Source organism: Equus asinus, chromosome 2 (assembly GCF_041296235.1).
Source record: "Equus asinus isolate D_3611 breed Donkey chromosome 2, EquAss-T2T_v2, whole genome shotgun sequence".
Taxonomy (NCBI): domain Eukaryota; kingdom Metazoa; phylum Chordata; class Mammalia; order Perissodactyla; family Equidae; genus Equus; species Equus asinus.
Window position 1 is genome coordinate 2,051,426 of NC_091791.1, and position 16,470 is coordinate 2,067,895.

The window sequence follows — 16,470 nt, forward strand, 5'->3', positions numbered from 1 at the left end:
GAGCTTTATTTTTTATTTGGTGGACACATATATAAACAACACACTGTAGCTTGCAAACAGATACATAATCCATGTGTACTATAGCACCCGACTGTCCTGATGTGTGACCTGTGCTGTGGACAAGAAGCCATGTCGGGACAGAATATGGAGAGACAGGATGGTTTCCTACAGGCAAAGGTGTTAGGCAAGGGTGCATTTCATCTCCCCATCTGTTTAGTGTGTATGCAGAACACATCACACGAAAGGCTGGGTAGACTCAGACGGAGTGAAAATTGCTGGAAGAAACGTCAACAATCCAAGACATGTGGATGGCACTGTCTTACTGGCAGAAAGCAGGAAAGACTTGAAACCACTTCTGACAGAGTGAAAAAAGAAAGAGCCAAAGCAGGACCGCATGTGAACATCAGGAAGACAGAAATCGGGGGCTGGCTCGATGGCGCAGCGGTTAAGTTTGCATGTTCTGTTTCTGCAGCCTGGGGTTTGCCGGTTCGGATCCTGGGTGCAGACATGGCACCGCTTGGCAAAAGCCATGCTGTGGTAGGCGACCCACGTATAAAGTAGAGGTAGATGGGCACGGATGTTAGCTCAGAGCCAGTCTTCCTCAGCAAAAAGAGGAGGATTGGCAGCAGATGTTAGCTCAGGGCTAACTTTCCTCAAAAGAACAAAACCCGCTCCCCACCCCCGAAAAAGAAGACAGAAATCATGGCTACAGAAGACCTACACAGCTTTAGCGAAGACAACGAAGACTTTGAAATTGTTAAAGATTCTGTTTCCCTCAGCTCAAATTATATGGAGACTGCAGCCAAGAAATCGAGAGGACTGAGACTCGGAAGGGCAGAGACGGAAGAATTAGGAAGGATTATGAGGTGTAGGGAAGGGTCGTTAGAGACCACGGCCAAGGTTATCCGCACCCCCGTCTTCCCACTTACTATGTACGGGCGCAAACGCTGCACAGTGAAGAAGGCTGACAGGGAGAAACTGGATTCACTTGAGAAACGCTGTTGGAGGAGAGCTCTGCGGACACCCTGGACCGCCAGAAAGATGAGCAAGTGGGTCCCACAGCAAATGAAGCCTGAACTACCGCTGGAGGCGAAATGATGAAACTGAGGCTGTCGTACTGTGGGCGCATCGTGAGAAGGGAGGAGGCTTTGGAAAAGACAATAACGCTAGAAATGTAGACGGCAGCCAGAAGAGAGGAAGAGCAAATACGAGATGGATGACTCCATAAGGAAGCCACAGGCACGAGTCCATGGGAGCTGAGCAGGGCTGCTGACCACAGGGCATTGTGGACAGCACTCACTCACGGGGTCGTCAGGAGTCGGAGCCCACTTGATGGCACATCACAACGGCATACGACAGAGTGGGGTTTATTTGCCCACTCCCGAAGCCTACAGCCAGACGCAGAGCAGGGCTCTGTGCGGGCACTCGGGGTGCACGTTTAGGAGCAGGTTTGGTGGAATCTACGGGGGTCTCAGGGACTTGGTTTTCCTGGCACAGCAGAGGACTGACTTAGTTCCAAAGAACAGCCCCGCTTCTTTTCACTGTGATGTTTGCGTTTAAGCCACATCAGAGGCTGCAAACTTCTCATTTGAGTGACTCATGCTTCGCTTTCCCTGGGTGCTGGGGCTCAGCATTCGTGCAAGGTGCGCTTGGGTCTTGCTGGGGAGGAATAGCCAGTACGTGATGGAGGCACCGGGAGGCATCGCCACACAGGTGCACTGGGAGGGTTGGCTTCCCGGGCATGGCCTCCTGTGCTCTCCTGGACTGGGCATCGCTGATGCTTTGTGGTCCATCCAGGACTGCAGGCCTGCCTCCTATCTCTACTCAAGGCCTAAATGTGCCCCCCTCCCCCCCCATAGAGAGAATGAGGATCTGACCCTCATTCCGAAGGGGTCCTACTCTCCCAATCAATACTGCGTATTCACAGCGTGTAACCTACTGTGGAGTCGAAAAACTGTTTAGACACAACTCTTGTTCTCAAAGAACTTATAGCCTGGAGGAGAGGTGAGCCTCAACCAGAAGTGGTACAAACTGTTGTGGCCTACGTTACATGTAGTAAAGCTGGGCCCAGGACATACAATGCAAAGGGCTCAGGAGAGGATGTAGATGGTGAGAAGGGTGGTGGGTCCTCAAGGAGAACTCATGAGGAGGCTCAACACAGTGGTGTGGTCTGAGAAGGTCTTGAGGATTGTATAGGAGTTTGGTAGACAGATACAGGCGGATAGGCAAGAAGAAGCTACTTGAAAAAAGAAAGCTGCTGAGGTGGCACAGTGGAAGCGCCAGGGTGTACAGAGGTGTGTGCACGTGTCAAGAGCAGAGGGGACATGGCCAGTGGGGGCTGAGGCCACTCAAAGGGTCTTCAACGTCAGACAGGAGGCCTTGGGCTTAGACACCAATGGGCAAGAGAGCAGATTGGTTTCATTTCTCCTGCCAACTCTGATGGAGGGCTGTTATCTTGTCTCTCTTGATGCCTTTGGGATCTTCTCTAGTTTCATCACGATGTGTCTAGTGTGAACTTTATTTCTCTTGGTTGGAATTGGTGGGGCTGCTCGAATCTGTGAATTGGAGTCTTTCATTGGTTCCGGAGTGCTCATCCTTACTTATTTGAACCTCATCTCTGCCCTGTGCTCTTTGTCCTCTCCTTCCGGAACTTCAAGTAAATATTATGTCAGCCCTTCACACTTAATTCTTCAGATGTCTCCTCTCTTTTTAAAGAATATTTTTTATCTTTTTGGTCCTTTGCGTTGCATTCAGCATAATTTCTTCACACCTGTCTTCCAGTTTACTAATTTTCCCTTCAGCTGTGTTTAATTTGTTGGTAACCCATACATGAAGTTTTAAATTCCAGTTATACTTTCAATTCTAGAAGAATGCTAGAATTCTGTTGGTGTTTTTTTTTTTTTTTCAGTTATGTGGTTGTTGTTTTAATAGTGCCCTTTGCTCATATTTTAGATTCTTTTCTTTTATTTCTTTAAACATGTTACATATGATAATTTTCTATTTCATATTTCATAATTGCCATATTTGAAATACTTTTATGACTGATTCTTCTGTTGTTTCTGCTGGTTCATGCTCCTGGTAACTTATGTCCTTGTGATTTTGTGAGTTTTGACCATAAGCTCGTATTTCTTGGAAGTTTCTGTGCCAAGTTTTTCGGAGGCCTTGGTTGAAGGTGGGTTCCTTAGAAAGTGGCTTTGTCTCTGCCTGCCACCTGGGGGTACTCTTGCTCTGATATTACTTCCACTCACTTTTCAGGTTGAGTTTTTTTATACTACTTAGGTGTTGTGATTTTAGGCTGTAAATCCACTTAATGGCTTGTTTGCAGTTTTGAAATTTTAAGTTGTTTTTTTTCCTCCTGCCACTCAGCTCCAAGGCTTGAGAATGGCAAGTTTCCTGGTGGTTTCCTGAAGATGTGGCTTTATCTTTAGGCAACTCTTACAATGAAGGTATAGTGACTGGGAATCCTGGTTTAGATGTGGGAGGGGTATTTTCTACTTAACACTCACTAAAAGCTGTGTCTTTGTTCCCACAGCCTGCCAGGGGCGGAAATCAAAACTCCAGCTGCCATCTTTTGCAAACAGCCTCCTGGCGGGAGCTGACTTCACACCATGCTTAGCTGCCTAGGTTCCTGCTCCCACGTGGTTTTCAGTCGTTGAGAATTCCTTACTTCCTCACCAATTCATCAATGCATTTAGAAGCTGCTTTCAGTTTATTCCAGCATTTTTAATTGTTTTCAGAAGGAGGGTGAATAGGGGTACTCGATTTATTATATTGCTGGAAATGGATACCCACATGTTCCCTTTAACCTGGGTTTTCTTTCTTCCATTTTTAAAAAATATTAAGGTACATTTTTTGGTGAAGAAGATTGGCCGTGAGCTAACATCTGTTGCCAATCTTCCTCTTTTTCTTTTTTATTTCACCAAAGCCCCAGCACATAGTTGTATATCCGAGTTGTCAAGTCATTCTAGTTCTTCTATGTGGGATGCCACCTCAGCATGTCTTGATGAGTGGTGCTATGTCTGTGCCCAGGATCCAAACCAGCGAACCCCGGGCCACCAAAGTGGAGCCCATGAACTTAATCACTTGGCCATGGGGCTGGCCCCTCCATTTTTGAAAATCAGGGAATAATTTATTTCTTGATTTTAAAAAATCAGCTTTATCAAGGTATGATTTATACACAAAAATTCACTTATTTAAGATCTACAGTTCAATGAATTTTGACCGATGCCTAGATTCATATCACTACCACCACAATCAGCATAAAGAACATTTCCACCCCTGCCCCCCAAAGTTCTCTCCTGTTCCTGTGCAGTCAATCGCTCCCCAATTCCTGGCTTCAGGCAACCACTAGTCTGCATTATATCACTATAGTTTTGCCTTTTCTAGAATTTTCTACAATCATGCAGTGTATATCTTTGTGTCAAGCTCTTTCGCTTAGCATAATTGAGAGAGATTCATCTATGTTGCTGCTTTATCAGTTGTTCATTTCTTTGAATGCCTAAACAGTATCCCACTGTGTGAATATACCATAATTACCATCAACCACTAGTTAATGGACATTTGGGTTCTGTCAAAGTGTTGGCTATTATGAATAAGGCTCCTAACAACATTTGTGTACAAGTCTTTGTGTGTACATATATTTTATTTCTCTTGGGTAAATACCTAGAGCGGACTGCTGGGTTGTATGCTAGCGTATATTTAAATTTATACGAAATTACTTAACTCTTTTCCACAGTGGCTGTGCCATTTTGATATTCCCACCAGCAATATATAGGGGTTCCAGTTGCTTTACATTCTTGTCAACACTTGGTATTGTCAGTCTTTAATTTTAGCTGTTCTAATGTGAAATTTAGTGGTAGTTTATTGTGGTTTTGATTTCATTTCTCTAGTGATGACATTGAGCATCTTTCATGTGCTTATTTACCATCAATATATTTCTTTCGTAAATTATCTATCCAAAATTTTTGCCCATTTAAAAAACCCAATTGTTTGTCTTCTTAATATTGAATTATGAGTTCTTTATGTATTTAGGATACAAGTCTTTTATCAGACATATATCTTGCAAATTTTTCTTAGTCTATCTTACCTTTTCTTTTTCTTTTTGTGAGGGAGATTGGCCCTGAGCTAAAATATGTTGCCAATCTTCCTCTTTTTGCTTGAGGAAGATTGTCACTGAGCCAACATCTGTGCCAATCTTCCTCTATTTTATGTGAGATGCCATCACAGTATGGCTGAACAGGTGGTGCTAGGTCCATGCCTGGGATCTGAACCTGTGCACTCTGGGCCTCTGATGCACAGCATGTGAACTTAACCACTACAACACTGGGCTGGCTCCACCTTTTTGTTTTCTAACAGTATCTTTTGAAGAACAAAAGTCTTTGATTTTGGTGAAGTCCAATTTATCAAGTTTTGTGCTTTTGTGTCCTTTGTAACAAGTTGTTGGCCAACCCAAGACCACAAGAATTTTTTCCCTATGTTTTCTTCTAGAAGTTTTATGGTTTATGGTTACGTATAGATCTATGAACCATTTTGAGTTAATTTTTGTTTATGGTGTGTGACAAGAGTCAAGGTTCATTCTTTCCACATATGGGTGTCCAATTGTGCTAGCATCATGTGCTGCAAAAATTATCTTTTCCTCATTAAATTACCTTGGAATCTTTGTTGAAAATCGATCTTCAATACATGCGTGTGTGTATTTCTGGAATCCATTCTGTTCCATTGACCTATGTGTCCATCCTTGTGCCAACACCTTCCTGGCTGGATTGTTGTGTTGCATCCTGAAGTGGGAGAGATTTGAGTTTGTCCTTGGGTCCTCAGCATCTTTCATCTGGACACCGTGGTGGCCTCCAGGAGCCTAATGCTCCAGCCTGACTTCCCCAAACATGGGGTCCCCAAGCACTTGCTTCTTACTGTTGGAATGTTCTTTTTCCATGGACACTCTAGGATTATTCAATCATTAAAATATTCTGGTTGTTAGAATGAGCAAAATGTTTTCATTTTCCCTCATGCTTGGGTCATAATATTATATATGTAATTGTTTTCTCTTAAATCCAATTTCTGTTTCTTCCAAGGGCTAACTAGTTATCACACCTGATTCCCTGGAATTTGTGTTTCTGCTAAAAATGTAGATCATTAAATCTACACCACCGGGGTCAATCTGGGTCACCAGGCAGGTTAATGATGATGAAAATGCCCAAAAAGCGTGAGGCCCCTTCCACTCCTGCCAGCTGCCTGTGCGGCTGACCCGCATAACCTCATTAATCCTCTCCACCACCCTGCGGGCACCATCTCCTGCATCTTACCAAATGGGGGCCCAGAGGGCAAGGTCCTCATCGAGCAAGTGACAGAGTCTGTGTTTGAACCCAGGTGGCCTGAGGTCAGGACCAGCTCATTGCAAGCTTGTTGGCTCCCCCTGGGGCCGTGACCTTGGTCCCTGGTGTGTTTGCAGGCAGGGCAGACTCCAGCTCTCCCAGTGCAGCCTTGGAGCACCAGCTCCTGAGGGTGTTCTGTGCAAACCTGTGAGGCACACCTTTAGTGATCTGGTGCATCGCTGGGGAACGCCGTAAATTCCCGGATGTAATTTCCCTGCCCCTGCATTTCAATTTTCTCAAGATAGGCGACGGCTGGGTGCCCAGCCACCCTGATTTGCCCAGGAAGTCCCTGGTTTTAGCTCTGAGAGCCCCACCTCCCAGGAGCCCCTCAGTCTCCGGCATGCAGGGCCATGGGCACCTGGTTACAGCTTACAACCCTTGTCAGCATAGCTTTCTGTTTTCTTCCAACAAGCTGTTAGACAATTAATGATGTATTTCACGACCGACGGCATCCCAAAGTCAAGGAACTGGGCCCAGTTTCCCTCTGGAGATCACGGTGTTTAGTGACGGCCCTGAGGAATTCTGCGGTTGATGACATTGGACCACCACTTCCTTAACGCGCCTGAGCATGGAGCACGGCTGCAGGGACCCTGGTCCCCATGATGCCACCCTGGGGGGCGCTGCCCCAGCCACAGGGTGGTTATGCCCTGAGCCCGGGAGTGCCAAATGTCTGCCCCACTGTGAAGAGCCTTTCTCAGGACTGCCACCCTGGCCGGGGGGACGTGCTGCCTGCAGCAGAGGTCAGGGAGAGGAGGGGAGACGGCTTTATCGATACAGGTGAATCCGAGTGTACCTGCTCTGGCTCCTCGGGGGGGCAGCGGCTGGCATGTGTTCATTGAACAGGGGTTCATGGAGTGCCCACTCTGCGGTGAGTGGAGGCCTGGTGCCTCCCAGCTCCTGCCCTCATGGAACTTAGAGTCTACAGGTGAACAAATAAATATGTCAGACAGTTCCAAGGTATGATGAGTGCTGGGGGAATCAAAATGGGTGCTGAGGGAGGCATGTCTGTCCATCTGGTAAGGAGGTGGGGAAGACTGTCCTGAGGAGGGGATGTGTAAGTTGAGACCTGAAGGATGAGAGGCTCTTGGCAGGGGCCGGGGCATAATGATGGCAGCAAAAGTCCTTCAGGAGAAGGCATCACTTGTGCAAAGGCCCTGAGGCAGCAGACAGGCCGGCGTTCTCAAAGGAGGGAGAGAAATTGTGCAGTTGGATTTCAGGCAGTGAGGGGTTGCTTAAATAAGAGAGAGAAGCTTATTTAAGACAATCTGAGTTGTGGTTTTGGAGAATTGCTTGGGCTGCCCTATGGAGAGTGGACTGTGAGGTGGGAGAGGCAATGGGAGCCCCTGTCCCGGGCCAGAGGAGGTGGTGGTCTAGGCTGCGGTGGGCCCGTGGAGTCGGAGTCTGGATGGAATGTGAAGGTAACTGAAGCAACCTCCCTCAGGGCTCAGGGGTCGGGGGCGCCAGGGCGTTCAGGGCAGTGAGAAGGGCCAGTGGCATAATTTCCGGCAGTGTCACATTAGAGGATCCGTTACTCTGTACCATCACAGGGACTGGTGAGTGCAGGTGCAGGCAGCTCTCCAGGCAGGTGATGGTGAGATGGTTCAAAGTCTCTGGTGGTCGTTCAGAGCTGCTCACAGGTGACACCCACAGTGGGAGGTCTTTGGCTGAGCCCAGACTTAATGCATTTTTGGATTTTCAAAGCAGGAGAGGTGCCTGGCCAGCATGGCTAAATTGGTCTACAGGGTTTCTAGAGTCAGCCCCGGGAGCAGGGCGTGGGAGTGCACGGGCAGGGAGACAAAGCAGGGTGAGGGCCAGCGATGCCAGGGTGGGGTGGAGGCCCAGAGGAAATGCAGCCCCCGAGAGTGCCACCCCCCAGGAGCCTTCCACTGAACTCTACAGGGTTCCCAGGCCCAGGGGGCCAGCTCCCCCAGTGCTCCCAGGCCCTCTGCAGATGGAGGAAAAACATTGAACACCTCATTGGCATTGGGGCGATGCCGCAAAGACACCAGGATGAACGCAGTGACAGTGTCCTGAGTGAGTGAACAAGGGAGGCACAGAAAGAGAGCCCGTGCAGAGCCTAGGCCCACCCGCCAGGGATCCTGGAGACACTGCAGGGCCCTGGGCTGCCGGGACCTGGGCTGGGGGATATGCACTGTACGTGTCCAGGCTGAAGTCGGAAAGACTGGAGGGCCTGAGCCCCAGGCCGCCCCACGGGGCTAAGTGTTGCCTGTTACAAATCGCGGCCTCAGGATGGGGCACGTTTGGGAATCCTGGGCTTATGTGTCCCAGGACCAGAGGCTTGAAGGAGGACCACGCCTCTGTGCAAACCCCAGTCCCGGGCCATCACTGCGTGTGTTTGTCGAAGGTGTTTTCTTGAATCAGTGTCTGAGGAAGAGCACCTTCCCTTAGGACCTTGAAGGAATGGCCCCCCGACTCTGCATCAAACCGGCCTGCTCAGGGGAGCTCCGGAGGCCTGGGGCCTGCCCGCTGGATTGGAAGCTCTTTGAGTGACACTGGATGGAGTCCCTGTCATCGAGCTTGGCTCTTTCCAGGGAGTCGCTGGTGAGGACGGGGGAGCAGAAAGAGGTCTGGGGTTACCCGCTCTGGACTGTAGGCGTGCTGGATGACCTCTTGGACACACAGATTCTTTGGAACGGAGCTCTCACCTCCTGCTCCTCAACAGTGTGGGGAAGATGCCTGGGGATGGACGTGCAGTCGGGTGACACAGCAGGTGCGCTAGGATCCCTGCCCCCACGCGCTGCTTGTGCAGATGGGGCCACCCAGGGGAGATGTTTTTACCGCCCAAGTGCGCTCGTCTGCTCGCCGCAACATATGCCAATAGTCTGGAGGCAGGGGGGTAGGAGAGAAAGGACTTTATTACAGCTTGCTAGCAAGAGGGAAGATGGCCGACTTATGTCCAAAAGAACCATCTCCCAGAACAAAGGCCACAGGCCTGTTATCTACGGGCTAAGTCTCTTGGTGAGGGAGGCAGCTGGTCCCTGGGTGGGGCAGACATCTGGCCCCAGTTCCCGACAGTCCTTTGTTTTACTGGATGTGCCTCAGAGAACGGAGCAGCTGCCCTACACCCTGCTCTTTCAGTTGTCATTGATGACGGCTATCAGCATACCAGGGGTCATCACGTTCCTAAGGAACTCAAAAGAAGAACGTTATCATCTTAAAGCAGCTAGGAGGGGCCGCAAAATCTACAGAGCCTGTCTGGGCTGGTTAGTCAGAGGTCATTTAAAGTTACAGTATGGTCTCTTTTCTACAGTGTGTCTTCTCTCATGTCAACCTTGTGTTGAGCCCGTGTCAATGTGGGTGGGTTCGTGAGGAGGTTTTGCCTTTGCCTCACGAACCTTTGAATGAATTCTTCCTCCCCTCAGAGGAGGAGGAGATGAGATTAAGCGCCAGCTGGTAGACTGGCCCTGGCTCCTGATGACTTCGTTTGGCTGTAGTTATTACAAATGCCAAAGATATACGGCTCGATAAATATAGTTTTAAAGGTTAACATCAAGTAAACCATCACTGTTGTCAAGTTATGTTTAAATATGCTCTGTTTACAAAATCAATTGTGCTATACACAAAGCAAATAATGCCTGAGTAGGCAAAGCGAAAAGCAATCACCCTGTCAATTATTAATACAAATTTTCCAAGTAAAGGATCTCTAAATACGGCCGTCCCAGTACTAACAATGCCGCCTCATGTTTATAGAGCACCGTATGTGTTTATATCTATATTGGGAGGGGGTCAAGGGCTGTACTTTTCTCTCCCTAATTGCCCCACAGGAAGGCTTCCAGAATTGCTATTTGCATCTGAGGACCGTGCCTCCCGTCTCTGTCTGTGCGAGTCCTCTTGGGCCGCCGACAGGACCAGACGGAGGGGGGTCTTCTTCTTAACCAGGAAGCATGTGACGCTTACAGGGCGCTTCTTAGAGGGATGTGTTTCCGCTGCCACGCAGAAGGTGAAACTTCTGGAATGTGGAGAGTGTGGGATTTTTAAAGCTACTGTTTATCAAGCACTTACTCTGAGTATTCCCGTGTGCTGAACGTTCACACACAGTATGTCATTCGGTCCTAACAGCCTGTCTAAGTGCAAAGGCTGTTAAATAGAGAAACGAGAGCATTTTCTATAAATGGTGCTGGACGACTGAATATCCAGATGCAAAAAAGAAAAATCTCACCCCAGTCTTTGCACCACAAACGAAAGCTAACTTGAATCCATCACACTCCTAAAGGTGAAGTCTGAGGTACAGAACTCCCAGAGGGACGAACTTTCATAAACTTGGCTTAGGCAAGAGTTCTTAGAGACGACACTGAAAGCATGATCCTTAAAAAATTTAATAAATTTCATCAAATTAAAAATTTTGCTCTTCAAAAGATTGCCAAGAGAAGGAAGAGACAAATGCAAATCACACATTTGTCAGAGGGATTGTATGCCGAACATATAAGGAACGCTAAAACTCAACGAGAGATCAAAAACCCAACTTAAAAAATGGGCGAGAAATTGAAACAGACACTGCACTAAAGTGGATATACAGATGGCAAATAGGCACAGGAAAAGATGCTCAAGCCACTGCAACATCTCTTCACACCGATCAGAATTGTGAACAAACAAACAAAAACCAAAATGAGACAGCGCCAGTGGCTGGTGAGGCTGTGTAGCAGCGGGAACGCGCCCGCGGGGTTGGTGGACTGCAGAAGCGCGCGGACGACTTTGGAGACAGCCTGGAGGTTTGTGAGCCGTTCCATACACTTACCACACGGTCCAGCACTCTCACTACCAGCGTCTGCCCAAGGGAAGCGAAAACCTACATGAACACAAATACCGCTTTGTGAATGTTTACAGCAACTTTGTTCATCATCGCCCCAAACTGGAAACAACGCAAACATCCATCAACCCGCCAATAGGTGAACGGACAAACTGTGGTACCTGCAGACCATGGAATCCCCGTCCGCAAGGGAAACGCAATGAACTACTGATGCGCAACATGGATAAGCCGCAAAGGCGTGCTCGAAGTGAAGGGAGCCAGACCCAAAAAGGCTGCGTAATGCGAGACTCCACTTATTTCATATTCTAGAAAAGGCAAAACTACAGAGACAGAGAACAGAGTGGTTGTCAGGGGCTGGACGGAGGCAGGGGTGACCAGAAAGTCACATTTGGATGATGGAACGTTCTCTATCTTGTGTTGTTGGTTACATGATGTTGTGCCTTTGTCAAAACTTATAGAATCGTACACCAAATAGAGTGAATTTTACTGTATTTAAGCAATATTGACGTCTCCAAATAACCAAAAGATCAGCAGAACAGATTTTCTTTGGTTCTTTGCAGTGGCTCTATGGCCCGCCAGGCCCCTGTTCACTGGGGTTCCATCCACTGACTGTTGGGGTTTTCCTTCCATTCTGGGGTGAAGCAGAGTGACCAGGAGGAAAGCAGACACGGTCTCAGAGCCACATGGAAACATCTGGACCTCCAAAGTCGAGCCTGTGTCATTGTCCTGCATTATCCCCATCCCATAGGCTGTGAGGTCTCAGGGAGAATGGCATCTCGACCATCCATGAAGCCTTGGGCCTGGAACAGGACCCCCACGACTGGGGATGTGAGACCTCACAGGTCAGCCTCGGACCTTGGGTGTCCCTGCCTAAGCCATGGGGTTCCCCCAGTGACAGGAGGGCATGGATACCCTTCTCTAAGGGGACTAGGGACAGTGTGTGGGACAGCACGCCGAGTGCCTGGTGCACATCCTCCCCACTCAAGTTCGCCCTAGGTATCTTGGTGACGGTGTTCTTGGGGGCCTTAAATATGGCTCTCCTGTAACTGGGGGGCTAAGAGGTGGACTTGAGTCTCTGTGGGAAAAGTGTAGACAGACGCCCACTGAACATGCTACTTAAGTGTTAACACCTGGCGGTTCGTGCGTGTAATTTGGCTGAAATGCTGGTGGAGAGGAGAAGACTCACCAGTTGGGGTCAGTGGCCCCAAGGTCATGGCTGCCTGTGTTTTGGTGCATCTTGGTTCAAGGCTGGTAAGGTCAGCTCCTGTAGTGGACAGAAGTGTGGACCCCGCATGTGGGGCCACTTGGTCCTGGTTGTGTCTGTGCTCTGATAAGCAGCCCCCTGTCTCCCCTGCCCCCGACCTGGTTCCTCCTCTCACAAGGGCCCCGGGGAGGCTGAGCAGATCCAGGAGGGCGGGAGGGCGGGGGACCAAGGGCCCGGGGTCAGATGCAAGGACAGCTGAAACTTGGTCACCTAAGGAGATCGGCTCCTCCATTTGTGTCTTTTTGGGAGCCCTCGGTGTGAGGCAACATGGTGCCATGGTTTCCACTACCATGGAATCTGTGGGGGTGGCTGCATTTATTTGAATGTCTCTTTGTTGCTGTTTTTGTTGGAATGACTTTTTCCTCTCGGCTGGGAGACACAGCTGTCTTAGCAGAGGCCGCCCCTGGGAGGGTATTGCCAGGAGCTGCCCTGGGGGCCTGGTGGAGTCTCTTCTCTCCTGTGAGGAGCACCATGGTCATTTCTGGGGAAATAGAGGTATTTCAGGAGGGGGCTGTGATTCTGCCGTCTCTCTCCTGGAGATGCCTGGGGATGCTTCATGAACATGTTTAGTTGAAAGGCCTGACTCCTCCTGATGGTCTGGCCCAGGTGCCGGGACCAGAGCCACACGGAGATACTCTCTCCCTTCCCCGTCAGGCTGCTGGTCTCCATTTCCATTTTAACTGTCACTGTCTGCGGGATGCACTGTAAGCCGTGTCAATTCCCGTTTGTGAGAAGGCGGGGTGCACATTATACAGAGAGTGAAGGCTGCTCAGCTTTCTCCAGAGGGCCCCTGTCAGCAGGACGGGGAGAAAAGCCCATCCTCACCAGGGCACTGGCCTGCCCTGGTGAGACCCCCTCCTGTGAGTCTGTGCAATTAGCCCCCACCCCAAAGGGCCTCTTAGACAAGAGATGTCTAAATCACCCCTCCCCTAACTGCGTGGAAAAGAGGACGCCTTTCCAACGTGCATCCTGCTCCAGACCTCAGGGCTCTTTAGAACCAGACGACACGGAGCTTCTTCCCCAGCAGGTGCTCTCTCAGGCCCAGTGGGGCACGGAAGATGCACCTGCAGAAATGGAGCCTGCCCGCTCGGGGCAGGCAGGAGGCCCCGGCCTTCATCAGCCTGGCTTTCACCGGAGAGCTGCTCCACCTTCCCATCCCGTCCTCCCCTCGCAGCCCGGGCTGAGCCACAGGAGGTGGGCAGAGGGCGTTCCGGAGGAGAGCACAGCAAATACTTACAGGCGAGAACAAGTGCCCGCCAGTGTTCTAGGTGCTGGAATGCAGCTGGGCGGGGGGGTTTGGGGGGGTTGGGGGAGATGATGGGGCAGCTGGGGACATGGGGCTCCTGGCATAAGCTGCCTTGCCCCACGGGGTCTCACACTTCCCCCACCAGCAGCCTTCCGTCCTTCCTTGTCCTGTCTGAGAGTCAGACCTGCCCCACCATCTGCCGGTTCTCCCCATGGCATGTCCTCCGATAGAGCTCCTGCATGGCATGTCCTGGTTGGCATTGGCATCTGCAGGACAGACTGACACGTGGGGAAGACAGACATCAAACAGATTATATAGAAGTGTCAGATAGGTCTGTGCCAAACATGGAGACGACGAGGAGAGGGAGAGAGAGAGAGACAGAGTGCTGTGTGTAGGGAGGGCCCAAAGGAGATGAGGGAGGGGCCCTGTAAGAGTTAGGGGAGGGGTCCAGGCAGAGGGGCCAGCAGGTACAAAGTTGGGAAGGTGCCTGGTGCATTAGAGGGACAGTGAGGGGCTCGGGACCCAGGGAGGACAGGACAGGGGCACTGCTCTCATGGGGGGCCCGTCTCCCAGTCTTCGCGGTGGGGGTTCCAGGGGAGGACAGGACGGGGGCCCTGCTCTCATGGGGGGCTCATCTCCCCGCCATGGCTCCCCTCATCCTGACCACACCTTTGATGGTCTGCTTTCATTCCGTAGGAATAATCTCTGAGAGAAGAAGCGCCATCCTCCTGCAGTCTGTGAGTCATGAAGCTGAAGCCAGTGAATAAAACATGGTTTTTGTAGATGAAATCTGTGCTCGTGGTTTAATCGCTGGATGTTGTAGCCGAGAGAGCCGTGTCTGTGGAGCGTCTGTCTGCACCACAGCTGACTTTTCCCAGGTATCACTTGCCTACATTTTATTTGTTTTAAAAGAATTAAATCAATATTTTATGTAGGTAACACGGTCATTCCCAAGTCATACATAATTCAGACTTTCCAGAGGTAAGCTTTAAATCTGCAGGATGGTCCGAGTCACTCATTCTCCTTGACTGAAATTGGTGGGGTGGAGGGTCGGGGTGCAGGTGGTGGGTCACTGGTATGAGCCAGCAGGGGCTGGACTGCTCTCTCCTGGGGTGCGTGTGACCACTGTGGGTGGGTCTAATGGGCTGGAGGGGCCTGGATAGCTCGAGTCCTCAGCTGCACTCGAGGGAGCCCCCGTGTCTGGGATTCACCCCCACCCAGGGTCTGCTCCAGCCAGAGGGAAAGCCAGGGAAGATTGCTTACCATGAGTGCACGCACGTGTGTGTGTGTGAGTGTGTGTGTGTGAGGACCAGGAAGGGGGCCAGGTGCCCCCGAGCAGTGAAGTGGTCCACGCGTGCTTCCCTTATTCATTCCTTCATTCTTTGATTCCGAGGCTGTTTATCGAGTGTCTGCTGTGCACGCTGGTGTGCGTGTGGATGATGAGATTCCTGCTGCCCGGCCCGAGCCCACCCCCGGACGCTTGGCTCCATGATGCTGGTCTGGGACACGAGCAGCTACATATCTGTTTAGCCGGCGGCTTCAGTCAGTCTGTCACACTGGGGTGCGAGGGAGCCTGGGGGCACATCGAGGGGGTGCCTCGCTCCTTCCCCTTCTTTCTTGTCACCCCAGAGGGTGGCTCTTCTCCCAGCAATGGGCCCTTCAGAGCCAGCCTCGTGGGGCCCCTCAGCCCCCCAGTCATGTCCTATCAGGACCCCCCGCCCCCAGTGGTCTGGATCCCAGCTCCTCAGGACCCTCTGGGTGAGCTTCTGGTCCCCAACCCTGTCGCTGGGGTAGAAGCTGCTTCCTGCTGTTCGGCCCTCCGGATCCCGTTGGCCCAGTGCCTAGGCTAAATCCTGTCCTGAGGGTAACTCCTGTGGTCTCTGCTCTCCCGGTTGGACCCTGCCTCAGAGGCTGGGCTTCAGGGGCACAGCACTGGATGCCTAAGAGGGTAGTGACACCGCGGTGTGAGAGGAGAGAAGAGGACAGACAGGGAGCTGTGGGGAAGGTGTTGGGGGAGGGGTCACTTCTGGGGGCTGGGGCCACCGGCTGGGCTGGGATACACGTGGGGAAAGGTGGCCCAGTGCCTCCGGGGCGTCCAGACGGAAATTCTGGGAAGAATTCCAGGTCGGAATTTAAAGTGGGAGTTGTCGGTGTGTGGGGTGACTGGAGCCTGTGAGGGCACAGGCTGCACTTTGGGAAGAAAAGAGAAGGGCTGCAGACAGAACATTTTACGGCTCAACCGTGTCCCCAGATTCACACGTGAAGTCCTGACCCCGTCCCTCAGAATGGGGCTGCATCTGGTGACGGAACTCTGACGAGGAGATAGGCAACAGGAGGTCATTAGGGTGGGCCTCATCCCATGTGACCAGGGTCCTTATGGGAAGAGAGAGATCGGGGTGTGCATGCACCGACGAGAGACCACGTGAGGACGCAGCAGGAAGGTGGCCGTCCACACCCTGGGGAGCGGGGCCTCAGAAGGAACCGGCCCTGCCACACCTGATCTTGGACTCCAGCCTCCTGGACTGTGAAAAGATAGATCTCTGTTGTTTAAACTGCCCCGACTATGGCAGTTTGTTATGGCAGCCTGAGCAGAACAATACTGAATCCTAAGGAAAAAGCCAAGGAAGAGATTCCAGGGAAAATGGCGAGAGTGGCTGAGAGATGGGAGGAAGGGGCCGAGGGAGGCGCAGGGACCCTGGGTGTGAGGGCTTCTCCTGGGAGGCGGGCAGCGGGAGGAAGAGGATGGACGTGCGTGTGAGCTGAGCACTAAGCAGGTGGTTGGTGACCCAGGTGGGAGTCATTGGGGCTGGAACAACGGTCA